This window comes from Vicia villosa, linkage group LG5 (assembly GCF_029867415.1).
Source record: "Vicia villosa cultivar HV-30 ecotype Madison, WI linkage group LG5, Vvil1.0, whole genome shotgun sequence".
NCBI lineage: Eukaryota > Viridiplantae > Streptophyta > Magnoliopsida > Fabales > Fabaceae > Vicia > Vicia villosa.
This window is the reverse complement of record NC_081184.1, coordinates 105325133-105339851: the sequence shown is the minus strand read 5'-3', so window position 1 is coordinate 105339851 and position 14719 is coordinate 105325133. Positions and strand designations below refer to the sequence as shown.

The 14719-nt window shown below is 32.7% G+C and overlaps 1 long non-coding RNA gene across 6 annotated transcripts; it reads right to left on the bottom strand.

The window, feature by feature from the left end:
• Window positions 1–9788: 9788 nt before the first annotated feature.
• Window positions 9789–13809, bottom strand: LOC131601937 (uncharacterized). Of its 6 annotated transcripts, none has more exons than XR_009283893.1 (4): window positions 13513–13809; window positions 10757–13414; window positions 10557–10623; window positions 9789–10067 (listed from the first exon to the last, which is right to left on the bottom strand). It is a non-coding gene; the product is annotated as an uncharacterized LOC131601937 (long non-coding RNA). The 6 variants fall into 6 exon arrangements; XR_009283897.1 differs by having other exon boundaries at window positions 9789–10623; window positions 10757–11285; window positions 11373–13414; XR_009283895.1 differs by having other exon boundaries at window positions 9789–10623; window positions 10757–11472; window positions 11639–13414.
• Window positions 13810–14719: the final 910 nt, after the last annotated feature.

The following is a 14719-nucleotide window of genomic DNA, read 5'->3' as shown; positions in this document are numbered from 1 at the left end:
TTTATGTTAAAGATGAAAGTTTATTTACATGACTTGTTAAAAACACAGACATAATAAATAACTAATATTTACTGTACGCGAGCAAAATTACCGATAATAGCCCTGAAAAACATTTAATGCACAGAAAAATAAATATTTGACTGGCAGAACACACACAAAATATTATCTGAATAATTAAGCAACAGTATGACAAATAGTACAACATTTAATACTGCCAGTACAAATATTACATACTATAATGAACAGTACGATGAGTAAACGGTACATTTAAGAAATAAGAGATACGACAAACTTTAAGAATGACGATTAATAACCCATGCTACAAATAATAACATGTAGATGATTGGGAATGAAAGCATCCCAGGTCCACAGTTTTCAGGGCTACGTAGACAGAAGAAAGACATGATTACCACCACAACAGTGATGACCATAAGAAAACACGTTTCCAACCGCTTCGCCATTTTGTCGGGGAAGAAGAAAGAATGAATATGAAGTAGAAATTTGAGAGATGAGTTAGAATTTGATGTGAGATTTTATGGAAAAAATGAGAGGTATTTATAGAATGAAAAGAAGGATAGAGACGTTGGGGAATGAAGTGATTCCGTACAAAAAAAGGAAATTTGAGTGGAAGTAAGATTTGAAAGAAAGTGTATGATAGTGTTGGGGAAAAAGAGATGTATAGAATAAAGTTAGGATTTGATTTTTGAAAAAAGAGATTTGAAGAGATTTTGAAAATAATGGAATATAGTACAAAAGTTAGTGGGAAACAAAAATTAGTAATAATTTACTTGTTTACCAGTACAGTTTGAACACTCGACTCTGCGCCTGCAAAAGATTTAGTTCTGTACCAATTGCGTTAGTACTATTTATCTGTAAATAAATATCAAATAAATAGCGTGTGTGAAGTGATAAACAGTAACTGGCGTTTGCGTAAGAATAAATTCGACAGCGAGCCAAAATACTGTATAAGAAAAATTCTAAAAACTAAGTATTTCATATGTCAGGATATTTATAAAATAAAAATCCATGATTATATGAAACTCCTAACTTTTAGATTGGAGTTTTCTTGAAAAAAGATGCGGGCAAATTTTGGGGTATAACACTTGCCAATGAGATTTGAAACTTTTCATTTGGATCCTTGAATCAAAAGTTATAGCCTTTCAAAGTTGAGAAAAATGGTGCATAAAACACTTGGCCAATTTTAGCAACTTTGATACTTTTGGGTAGCTCACTTCAACCTTAGGCCCCAAACAATTGGTACGTGCGTTTTGAGATTTTCTTTAGGGCAAATACGTTTCTCATTAAGATGAACATGATACATAAGGAATCACTTCCGTAGGACTTGTAGATGGAGAGATATGCTTTTGGCAACCTGGGAAAATACAAGGTCATCTTGCGAGGTCATTTCATCAAACACTTTTATGTATAGCTCAAATGAGCACTTTAGAGCTTGAATTGATCAAACGTTCCAACATGAAAGTTGTAGAGAGTGGAAAAATAAGCTTGTAACCAAAAGTTATGCGAGATAAAGTTAAAATTGAGCAATTTGGGCTTGTTGCCAGTCTTACACCCATGGATTCCTTAAAACCTAGGCATCTATAAATGAGAGAGTTATGCACTTTTGAAGATAGACATGCCAAATTTCACTAAGTCCACAAGATGACCTATAATGACTTCCATTCTTTGATGACTTTCCCCTTAAAATTGGTTCTTGATCTTCAAAGATGACTTGACGTAGACTCATTCAAGATTACTATGCAAGAAGAATGGGCTCAAAATGAAAAAAAATGAGCAAGTTATGATCCATTGAAGTGGACACACAATTCCTTGAACTTTCAAAGGAGGACCTATAATGTCTTCTCATCTTTGATGACTTTCTTCACAAAATTTCCTCTTGACTTGTAAAGAAAAGTTGTTGATGGTGTCAAGGAGAGTCATTTGCAAAAAGAAGTACTCATAAATTTTGAAAATTAAGGGAGTTATGCCCTTTTGATTATGGAATCAAGGACTTGCCAAATCAGGCCAAACTTCTTGAATCAACTTTGAATCTTTTGAACTTTTCTTGCATTATAAGGCATGAGGAAGTATATGAGACCTTGAAATTATGTTTTCTTGAAGCACGATTGATGATGAGGTTCATAGCTTGATGATACTTATTGAAGAAAGCATGAAAATAAACGCATGAACCTATGGAGCTTCTTGATGAATCAAGCCACATGATCTTGAGGTGAACTTGATTAAATGAATTTAAAAAATGCTCAAGACATAACACCTTGATGATGGGAGTCTTACTTTGAAGTTTAAGCCATTGATCTTCCATGAATGACCAATTGATTTGGAGTCGATCCTTGAAACCCTATTTTTAGGAGAGGGTATGAATGCACTTAGTTCAACACCTACAATAAACAAAACTTTGAAAGAAAGAGATATCTTTTTGTATTTTGGTTAGTATAACATAACAAAGAAATATTTAAACAAACATGGGTGCTTGGTGATTCCTCTAAAGGTGAGATGAGCACAAAGCCAAAGGCCAAACATAAGATTATGATCTTAATATGAATGTAAATGATTGGGGATTCTTATGGTAAAAAATTAGGGTATGACAGGATGAATTAAAATCTTCCTTCTTTTCTATATTGAAAATCTTTTTTATTATCATGTTTTATGACTTTGTTAAATTTTCGAACCAACAATGTCATATCTTCATCAATATTTGAATCTTTGTCTTCTTCGAATTTGATTTTACTCTTTTTGTCTCTTTCTTCATCATCTGATAACCTTTTCAACTCTATTTTGTGTTCATGCAACTTTTCAAACAAAGTTGTCAAATTCATGAAAAACAAATTCCTACATTCATAAATCACGATGACGTTAGATTGGAAACTACAATTTAAGCATCTAAAAACTTTTATAACCAATTCTTCATTTTGAAAAACTTTACCTAGAGTTCTTATATGATTCATAATGTGAATAAAATAGTTTTCCATATCCTGAATGTTTTCTTTAGGTTTTACATTGAAAAGTTTGTACTCACTGATCAATGTGTTCATCCTAGCCCATCTTATAATCATTAGTACCTTCATGTGTAACATGAAGGGTGTTCCACATTTCTTTTGCATTTCATAGTGTAATACGGTGGGAGAACTGACCTTTTTTAAAATGTTGCGGATAGAAAGAGTCGCCACCGACTTTTATTTTATCCAATTGGAAAGGCAAAAAGAACGGGAAAGACCTTTTAAAGAGATTGAGTTCGGGGGGTAGGTTATACAAAGGGAAGGTGTAAGCACCCTTTGTGTATATGGTTATCCATGGGATCTTAATTTCTTAGCTCACTTTGTTTGTTTGAAATGTTTGATTTGTTTGAAAGGAGTGTAGTGTGTGTTTAGTAAAACATTTTGAAAAAAGGACTTTAACTTTGTAAATAAAGTGTAGCCTTTGAATTTGTTTTGAAAAGGAGGTGTGAGAAAAGTAATTTGAAACTTTGATTTGAGCAAGCAATTAAGAGTAACATACCCTAAAGTTATAATGTCTAACTTGTTATTTAAGTCTTTCGTTTGAAAGGGCTATCGATACCAATTGTTAGGCAGGTAGTCCTTTCATTGGATGTGATCGGGTCATCGAGGGTCATCGTATTTTCATAGGGCTATCCATACCATAAGGAGGGTAGGAAGTTCTATGAGTTGATGAGAATAGTCATAAAAGGAAACAAGTAAGGATACCTTAGCAATCAAAAGGGACTATCATCATTTAATCAATGGACAAGATCATCTTATCGTAGGCAATATCAAAGGGACTATGATCTTTTTATGATGATTTTATTCGTAGGCAGCAGGCTAAGGTATCCCTACGCTTGAGGGACTTGACTATTAAATCGAAAGGCAGCGGAAGAGGAACTACCCTAAAGTTGTGTGGGTGCAACAATCACGTGGGTTAGATTCAGATATTTTATCTTGAATTAGTGAACTATATTCAATTAATTGTTTTGTCACTCCCTATTTTACTAACCACGCAGTTAATAGCAAACAAATAAAATAGTTATAGTGTGCGGAAAATAAAAGGAGAAAAGATAAACCCTAATTACTATTACATAACAAATCGAATGAGCGACCTATACACCTTCTAGAATTTAAATGGCGGAAATTAAATAATTAAATAAGCATACATGTGACATTCAATGGATTTTGAGATGAGAAGAGAATTGCAAGGAAAATCAGGGTTAATGAGAAACCTAAATTAATTAGCTAAAAAACCCTAATGGTTAAAAAATCTACTGACAACATTCACCTAAGGGAGGAAAAATAGTGGGTAAAATAACCTAATGGGTAAGATAAACCTAAAGGGTTAAAAACCTAAGCGAATGTTAATGGACAACACCTACCTAATGGATTAGAAATCCTATGGTTTTTGAAGTTGAGGTTAATTACTAATTAAATTAATTAAACCTAAATTATCTAATAATTAAAATTGTTTACCCTAAAACTAAATCCTAATAATTAATTAAAAATGGAAACTAATATATTAAAATAAACTAATTACTAAATTAAAATTTACTAATTAATTAAAAATGTTAATCCTAATTAAATAAATCAAATAAAACTATTCTAAAAACTAGACCTAATTTATTCAGTTAAACATTGTTTAGTTGATTAAAATAAGAGTTGGTGGTTAATTAGAATAAAAATAAAACATAAAAATAAAAGGCAAACAAAAGAAAAAGAAAACAAATAACTGTTGGGGGCGCGTGGGATCCGGTGTGGCGGCCTATAAGGTTCCATGGTGTGCTTCTCTCTTCAGATGCGTTGGATCCAGCCTTGGGGAGATCTGACAATGGATACGCGAGGGTGTATCGTGGGCGTGAGGGGAGGCGAAGCGCTATACCTAAAAACAAATAAACACAAAAAAACCTTGCGTACACCTCGGATCAAACCCAGGTCATGAGGTCTACCATCTTTCACGCTTGGCCAATTGTACTGCATTCAATTTGTTATTAATTAACCAAATAAAATGCATAATATAAACATATTAGATTTAAATGGTGAATTCAAACAGAGTCAAACTGGACCCCCTTGGTACACGAACAACCAATCGCGCATGGAGAGAGACGAATCTGAATTTGACCAACGAATTGCAGCGCGCCACACGTGGTCAACCCTTCCCATTTACTGTTCATCATCTTAATTATAAAACCTACAATTTTAGCTAGGAAATTGCTACGGAACATTCGTAACTTAATGACCTACAATTTAAAATCATAAAAAGAAGTCATGAACAAAACCAAAATAACCCAGATCCATTAAATGAGACATTACGAATTCAATGGTATGGTTTTTAAGGTTCGATAATGGTTGCATCCTGAAATCCGAAGCCTTGCCATGTTCAAGCCCTAACCATGGAGTTTTGTGATTCTCACGTCAAACCTTGCAAACGATGTATCAAACCTATTCTAACCAGTCTCTGGAACACGTTAGTGATGTTAGTTTTGAATGAAAATGCAACAAAATAAAAATACGAAAATCACAAATATAGTGCAATTATGGTTCATGACATATATGATTCACGCATGCTCTGCCATGGATATAGACTTGTACGTACCCTTGAAAACCCCAAGAACAAGAATAAACACCTAGAATTGCTTGAGAGCGGCTGCAACTAGGGATTCGAAAGTGCAACTTTGTTTGGAATTTTGGAATTTCAAACCCTATTCTCTTGGCTTCCCAAAACTTCCCCTCACTTGTTGAACGTGTAAAGTATTTATAAGATAGTGAATTAGGCCAACAATTGGACTTGGACAACAAGTAATTTGATGAGAGAAAATATTTGATTCAATTATGTGTAAATCTTTCTATTTTTGCTTAATCATATTCCAATCACTTTTAATTACTTACTTGATTCAATTTCTGATTAATTGTGATTAAAAAATCAGACTTCATGCGCCTCCTTCCAATCAATTGACATTTTATTTGATTTATTTTGTTTTATTTTTGAATTTTAATGAATAAAATCCAAATTAAATAAAATAAATTGCAAAACAATGCATGGATAGGCCTTGAATTTGTGGAACATGTTAGAAACAAGTTTCAAACATAAAAAGATAGGTCCATTTGGAAGAAATCCAATTTTGCTCAATATTCACTTTATGCACTCCCTCAAAATTGGTTTACTTCAACCAGTCATATCTCTCTCAATTTTTATTGTATGGAAGTATCCTAGTACTTTTTAGAAAACCCAAGATGTCCTCTACAAGACCCTTTGGAACCTTTTTTGTATTTGGAGATTTTATCTTGATGATATTGGCTTTGACAAAAAACAGCTTTTGGTTGACTTTCAAAAGGACCTGTAATGTTTTGGCTCATATCTCCCAAATGAAGCATTTTTGGCCTTGGCTTTAGAGAGACAAAATTGTAGAGAATTCAATTTCCTTCAAAATGAGCTTTAGTTGGAAAATTTCTGATGGAACATGTGGAAGTTATGGCTGGTCAAAGTTCTGTTGACTTTCTCCTTAAAAACCCTAATTTAGAAACTTAGGATTTTGATGATTTCTGAGCTTTCCTTGATGAATCATGATCAAACCTTGATCAAATGATGAATCTTACATCAAAATGTTGATGTTGACCAAATATCATGAGTTTTGAATGTATGTTGACCATAGTTGACTTTTAGGTCAACATAGTCGACTATTGGTCATTTGAGCTTTTGACTGAGCAATATGGTGATCAAAGGCTTGCAACTTGTTATGAGGATAATTTGAGATATTTGAGAATCCATGAAGTCCACTTGAGGTATTAGAACCTGAGTTTACCTTGAGAGAAACAAAACCCTAGTTGTGGGTTGTTGCTTAGGAGACAAGTAAGTGTGCCCACTTCTTGCATAGTCTCGAGCACTTGAAGACCAGGTGGGTCAAAATATCCTGCAATATGATGGGAAAATTTTGGGGTATGACACATAGTAAGAAACACCTAAGAATTCTACAACACCCAAAGTCGCAGGGATAATGGTTTTTTCTTTCAAACTGCGTTACAATTTTTCATTATCCTCTTTGGCTGAAATATCTCTTTTATTGTTTTCTACAACACCATAAACTAGATGCGTGAGAACAAAATGACCATTTTTTCTATAAGTCGAGATATCATAATCCACCCGTCTATAAAAATTCACATCTTCTCTTTCCACAAAGCATACCCTTCTTAATTGAAGAATGGGGCTTGTTTAGTGAATCATTTAAATTCATTTCTACCTTCTAATGCGATTAGTTTTATAACAGGTTCTAGACTCTGATTTCATTTGTTGGAGAGTTTGGGAATGGCCGGGAGCGTCAATGAGCTAAACATTCAGGATCCAAGAGGCCTTCACACCACATATCCACCAAAATCCTTAAAGCATCAGGTATATTAGTCTTATCTCTCTCCCTATCTTATAAATTTAACATTTCCTCAATTTCCAGTCAATGTGAGACTTAACCACTCATACATGAATTCAAAAATCTTTCCCATAAGCGTGAGCCATCCACATCACTAGCCTTGGTTCATACTAGGATTTCACTTTCGCTCCTCCAATGAGCCCTACCATGACTCTGATACCACTTGTTGACCTAGTGACTCCAAACATAAGGGGAGAGTGGGTGAATTATGGTATTCGGGTTTCAAAAGTCAGTTTAAAAAACACTTTGAATTTAAAATGATTTATTTTAGAAGATAGAATAAAAAATATTTTATTGGTAAACAATGATTTATTTTAAAAAGATTAATTTGAAACGTATATCAACCGTATACTAGTGTTTTTATTTCTCTCCAACTAGGGCTGGAAATGAGTCGAGTCGAACTCGCTTTAGCTCAGTTTGACTCGTTAAGAATTGTCCGAGTTCGAGTTTAAGACGAACTTTTTTTCAGCTCAAACTCACTCGTTAAGAATTGACCGAGTTCGAGTTTATCACGGATTTTTTTTTAGCTCAAACTCGACTTGTTAGAATTTCACGAACATCTCGGTTCAACTCGTTTGATTACTCTTGTTAGGTTTAACTCGCTTATTTCACTGACTTAAAAGTAATTTTTTAAAGTTTATTTTATATATATATATATATATATATATATATATATATATATATATATATATATATATATATATATATTTGACATTTTAAATTAATATTTTTAAATAAAAAATATAGAAATAAATTAAAAGTTATAAGATTGGAATTTATACGATGTTAATTTTATTTGTATAATTATTTATAGAAATACTTTTCTCACTTGAGAATATAAATTATCAATTATAACCATTAGATTAAAATAAAATATGATACTAAGATTTAGAGCAAATCTTCAAACCTACTCTTAAAGACAATATAATCTATCTCATATATAATCGAGTTGACTCATGAACCTAACGAGTCGAACTATATATAGTTCAAGTTCAGCTCATTTAGTTAACGAACTTAGTTTTTAGCTCATACTCAGCTCATTTGGTTCATGAACCTAGTTCAACGATTTAATTTCCGAATCGAGTTTCAAACTATTTTTGAGTTAGTTTGGTTCATTGCCAGCCCTATCTCTAACCTTTCGATTGCATGCATTTGCACAAATTTCAAAAATACATTATTATACCATAAACTTACAAAGAACACCTTTTATCACATGTACAAATTTCATTTATCATTTTTTTAATTTTGACTAAGAAAAATATTTATATTTAGTGTAGGTTATATTTCTTTTATAATATCTGATTATTAGTTATTAGAGCATTTTTCAAGTTGTTAATTATCAAGAAAAAGGTACAATGGCTTGGTCGAAGAATCTATTTGCAAGTGGGACAAGGATTGTCTCCGGTATGCATTTTCACATGGCTTGCATAATATTCTCAACAATTGACTCACATTCCACTCGAAACAATCTCCTCCCATATACTCTGCTGCTCTTTAATCAATCATTCAACAATCTCATCTTTTTCAGGTGCACATTTCAACAAAGAAATCTATGCTTAATTGACATATTTTACCAAGCAAAAAAATTGATTGACTCTTTTAAACACGTTGAAAATATTAATAGTGATGTTGATATCAAATATGTATGTGTGAGTGAGAGAAAGTAGAGAGAGAAACAAGAGAGAGAAAGTAGAAAGGTGGAAATGATTGTTGATGATAAATGAGTTGAGTGAAGCAGAGGCGTGAGATATAAAAAAGAAGCGAGTGTGTGAGACTGTACTGACTCACTAACTTGCTCACCAAGATTTATTGACTCAGTTGTTTAAACTCGGTATCTCCTTTAAAATATAGAGAAAAAGGGATATGTATTGACAGTGTAAAATATTTTTACACTGTCAACCAATCACAACCATGTATCCAATTAAAGCACAATTTTAATTTAAAAAAATTAATATGACACGACAAGTGTAAGGATTTTGATTGGTTGTATGTGTAAAGTTAGTTTACACTGTCACTATTAGAAATACTCTATTTTCCTGCGGATTTACCTGCGGATTTGAGTAAAATTTCCGCAGGAAAAGTGTTTCCTGCGGATTTTCCTGCGGCATTTGGTCCCCAGCTAAAACTTTCGTGGGTAATATTTTCGGCAGGAAATTCCGCAGGAAAAACCGCAGGTAAATCCGCAGGAAAATATCCGCAGGTAAATCCGCTGGAAAGTCCGCAGATAAATCCACAAGAACGGTAAATCCGCAGGTAATTCCACAGGTAATGTATTTCTAAATTTAAAAAAAAATTTAAGTTATTATACAAAAGTTAAATATAGAACAAAGTACTCACCTATATAATTATTTAGGTGAAGTAGTGAACCGTTTTCATCTTTAATCAGCAATATCAAAGATAAAATTAACACCAAAAAATAGAGTAATAATGCTTCATCTTTAACTAGTTCAAGTCTAAGCATTTCAAATTCAAAGTCGTTTTTCCATTACCTTCCACAACAGAACAGAGTAACAACTCCATTTTGAACAGAAAAAACCGCTTTGGGAAATAAGCGCTCCGTTGGAGCTTTTGGGGAAAACCGCTTATGCGTTGTTGTTATTGTTTGTATCTTTTCCACTTTGCTGACTTTTCTTTCTCTTCTTGCCATTGCCTTGTTCGAATCAATGAAACAGAGAGTGAGTGAGGTAGTAGTAGCACTAGCATACCATGGATTTCAAAAACCAAATATGCAGTGCTGTTTTGAATCTAAAGATCAAACACACTTATACAAATAATATCAGAAACCAATCAATCATAATTGTGTGTTCAACAAATAATATAGCTTAGTTTCTTCTATTAGTTTCTTCATCAACAAAGTAAACAATGCAGGGATCTACAATCACAAAGTAAACAACTCAGGGATCTACGGTCACAAGCAATGGCTGTTTGGTCTAAAATTCTATATATATTTTATCTCATTTTAACTTAGATCCAACAGACAGGACAATGGGGATCTAAGATACAACACTTCTGCAACCATTGCACTGTGCGCAATGCTGTAGGTGCTCCAAAAAAAATGTAAGTTTTAGTGCTGCCTAAATGATATTATTAATGCCTTTAGGCTTGCAGTTGCAATTATTAAGACACGGAAAAAGCTGACCTGATGTTCGCTTCAAAGGTAAAGCTGTCATTGCCCATGAAATATTCTTTAGTTTGACCTTTCGATCCTGAAAATTTTGACAAAGTATTAAGTTAGAGTTTTAAAGAAATGCTGCTTCTTCTCAGTTTCAGATCAATAGCACACAAACAACATTAGTTTGTATTGCAGATTTTGTTGTAGCTGAAAAGAGTTAAGGAGACCTTATTCTCAAGATTTTCATCTTCTTCACTTTCTTCATCTGAAGTCGATGAATCAGAGCCACTGCATCATAAAATTCCTCCTGGACTTCTGCATTTTCATATTCAGCTCTGGACAAAGAAATACTAGAGATTTTGGAATGAACAACTGTAACAGAGTATCTTGTTGGTGGAGTGTTGGATTGGCTCCAATATATTCCTTTTGAATCTATATGTCTATTCATGCTAGTATTACAAAAGTGAATTAAAAGTGAAAATCAAGTTGTTAGTGAAAATTAAGTGTGAATTTTAAAACAAAAAATAGTTTTAGAAAAAGAATAATAAAATCTATTAGACTTTGGGAACTCTAATGCTAGGTCCTACAAAATCCAATAGTTTCCATACATTGCTTATTTGCTGCCCAAAATTTATAAAAGGAGATCAAAAGCAGAACATGAATACCTTTGGCATCATTGAAGGATCAAGATGTTGAATAAAGGTGCATATAGAAGACACACCAGGCCAGGATTCTTCTGTTGGCACGCCAAGCAAACTTGATATATAAAATGTCCAATCCATTATTTCATATAAGTGCAGAGAAATTACACATATAATAGTGATTGTGTTTTGGTGAAATTACCAAAATATCTAAGCCAATATCTCAGGTTCGTCTTTACCAACGAACAAAGGTTTGAGCTTAATCATATCCGCAAATATGCAGCCCATCGACCAGATATTAACTGCAGTTGAGTAACGGGTAGAACCCATCAAAAGTTCAGGTGCTTTATAACAACGATTCCCCATATGAAAATTACAAAAACATTAATTTCAATAAAGTAGACCATATAACTCATATTTATATTTAGTTTTAAGATAGAAAATAAAGAGAGTAAAGTATTATACTACCAAGCCAGACTAAGCCACAAACGTTGCAAGAACAGGCATCATCGAGAACTTCGGCAAAATTGACGTGAAGACTTTTCTTGATTCCTTTGTGGACGATCAAACCGACCTTGCTTTACTACGAAACTGATGCATTATGTAGAAATCTTTGGAAACCTGAAGTCAGCTCGTCAATAATGGTTTTCACTAAAAGCTATCGTAAATATGAGCTGGCTTTGACTTCTGTCAAACAGGCCGCAGTCAGGTTAAATTTTTTCCATGTGAAACCTAAAAGTTTAAATTTTTTCCATGAGGTTAGTTTAATGAACAGAAATATAACACGTGAATTCACATTCCAAAAGCACTTTAAGGAACCTCAAAAGAATTAAAAAATAGCGAGTTCAAAATCATTTGTAAATTCCAATGTGAGTTGGTGAGATGAGTCCATCTGTTTTTGACAAATACAAATTAAAAAATGTAGCACCTGTGACTAAAAGCAAACATCCAATAAACTTTTCACATTAATTGATTAAATAATTGCCAAACATTTCCAAAAGATATTGAGAGGCTAAGATTCAATGAAAAAAGTACTCAGATCATGAGAATAATAATTATAATGATAGAATAAAGTATATAAAGGTCAGTGACAAAATTATAATGATTGAAATTTTGATTCTAGAATGAGTAAGTTCCTGCATGTTAAGTCCCTACTGGTCTATTATCATAAGGTCAGCAGTAGAATGTCACTAATTGTACTTACAGGGCCATAATATTAAATAACTACAGAATATTGCATGTTGCATTTTCTGTGAAGTATGATAAAAATACCTGACATGGGCCTTCTAAGATCCATTAGATGACTATTCGCTGACATGCTTCAAGGCCTCAATCATCCAGTTTGCAACCCCTTTGACTAATAGTCAAGCAACAACTTAGAAATGAAAAAAGATGTAAATATTCAATTTTCAGTTTTTCACTACAAAATGATTCCATCAAACCAAAAACTAGAAGGAATCATGTAATTGCAAAACATGTCCACTACATTACTAATTATTACAAAGCATCCTCACTCCACTCAAAAAACAATGGCCATTGCATGAAGTTTTGTTGTCTTCCTGTAACTCCATGCATGGAGCTTCCTAATGATCATATAATAGTCCATAAGTTTACACTAGTACACAAACCTAAACTAGTATGATGTTAGTCAAACAAGGCATTTTCTTTTACAATTACCCTGTTCTAACTTCTAACACAAATACCACATGTATAAAGAACATGTAAGTCTTTAATAGAACTACTCACATTGTTAGCTTAATAGGATAATCCAATTAATTTTTGTTATATACTAAGTGGGTTCATACTTCATACAAATTATACTACTATGTCAACCATATGCAAGTCCCAGATTCCCATTGCAAAACTGAATTAAACCACTTCAACTAGAACGTTAACAAAGAAAGAAATCATAACAATGGAAAGAAACACTATATTTGTCACGCATAATGAACAATAATTACTTTTTATCGGCAATAGCACGAAACGGCAATAACGAAGATAATTATATGCTAATATGCAAACTAACCTGAGCATAATCATCAATAGCAACTATAAAACACAACGGCAACAAATCAAAAGTAAAATAGAAGCAAAAAGAGGGAAAAAATCCGGTGAGGCATTTTATCGAATACCTTGTGAGAAAGATCGAAAGCTGCATTTTCTTCTCCTCATCGCTTCAACCGATAAGCATTCCTCCATTCTCAGCTTTATGATATCGTATGCTTGCTCTAACTTTAACTTAAACTGAAATTTATATTGAAATCAAATCACAATCAGTTGTAGCATAACCCATAATGGAGTAAAAACAGTAAAAATGCAAAGAATCACGAAACAAAACTAACCTGCTCCGAGTTGAAATTTCGAGCGCAAACAGATTCTGAGCCCCAACGCGAATCGAATCCTGAGTCGATAACAATTCGAATCAGTTCTGAAATCCAAATCCAACCAATTCGAGACCAAGAGAATCAGCGTCGTAATTGTTGCGTAAGAATTGAGAGGGAGAGGGCATGATTTTGAGAGTGTGTCGCACAAGAGAAACCGTGAAAGCTTAGCCAATGCGCGTGAGAAAAAGTGCTTCTTCAAAGAAGCGCTTCTGAATATGTCGTGTTTGCTCTCATAGAAGAAGCATTTTTAGGTTTTTTTTTGTAAGCTGCATTTTTAGGTCACTGCATAAGTATCTATCTTAATATTTCTTTCTATTTACTTTTTTTTTAATTTTATTTTTTAAAATTTTATATCTATTATTGAAATAGACCAAATTATATTATATATAACTATATATTTTTAATATTTACAAAAATAGAAAAAATTATTACGTAAAACTAATATATTTTTTTAATATCTCAACTATATTTATTATTTTATTATAATAAAATAGATTTAAATGATTTTATTTTCATCTCAAGACAGTACCACTATGATTCTACCCACAATTATCATAAAAACAAGCAACAGGAGCAAGCAAGTCGAATGGAAAAGCAAGTAAAACGACATAAAATACAAGGAACATAGATGAATACCTGAGTTGAAGTGTGACGATGAAGAAGACGACAGCACTACTAAAGCTATCAAATGGGCCCAACAACAGAACACCAGCGAAGATGAACAGGCTACGACTAGGGTTTAACAAGGAAATATACTAAAATACATCATAAAAATAATTACTAACATAGAACAAATAATGATTAAAAATAAAAATTAAACTAAATAAAAACACCATAAAAATAATTAATAAAATAGAAAAAATAATGATTAATTTTTTTTTTATAAATTTAAACAAAAATTACTAATATTTTAAGAAAACATTTAAATATGTTAAATTAGCAGCAAAATCCGCAGGAAAGTTTCCTGCGGAATTACCTGCGGATTTAGTATTAAAGTTTGGTTTTATTAAAAATAGATATCCGTAGCAAAATCCGCAGGAAACGTTCCTGCGAAAGTACCTGCGGATTTTATATTGTAGTTAGATATTTTATTTGAAATATATATTCCGCAGCAAAATTCGCAGGTATTCCTACGGAATTTTCTGCCAATTTTTAGTTCGCAGAA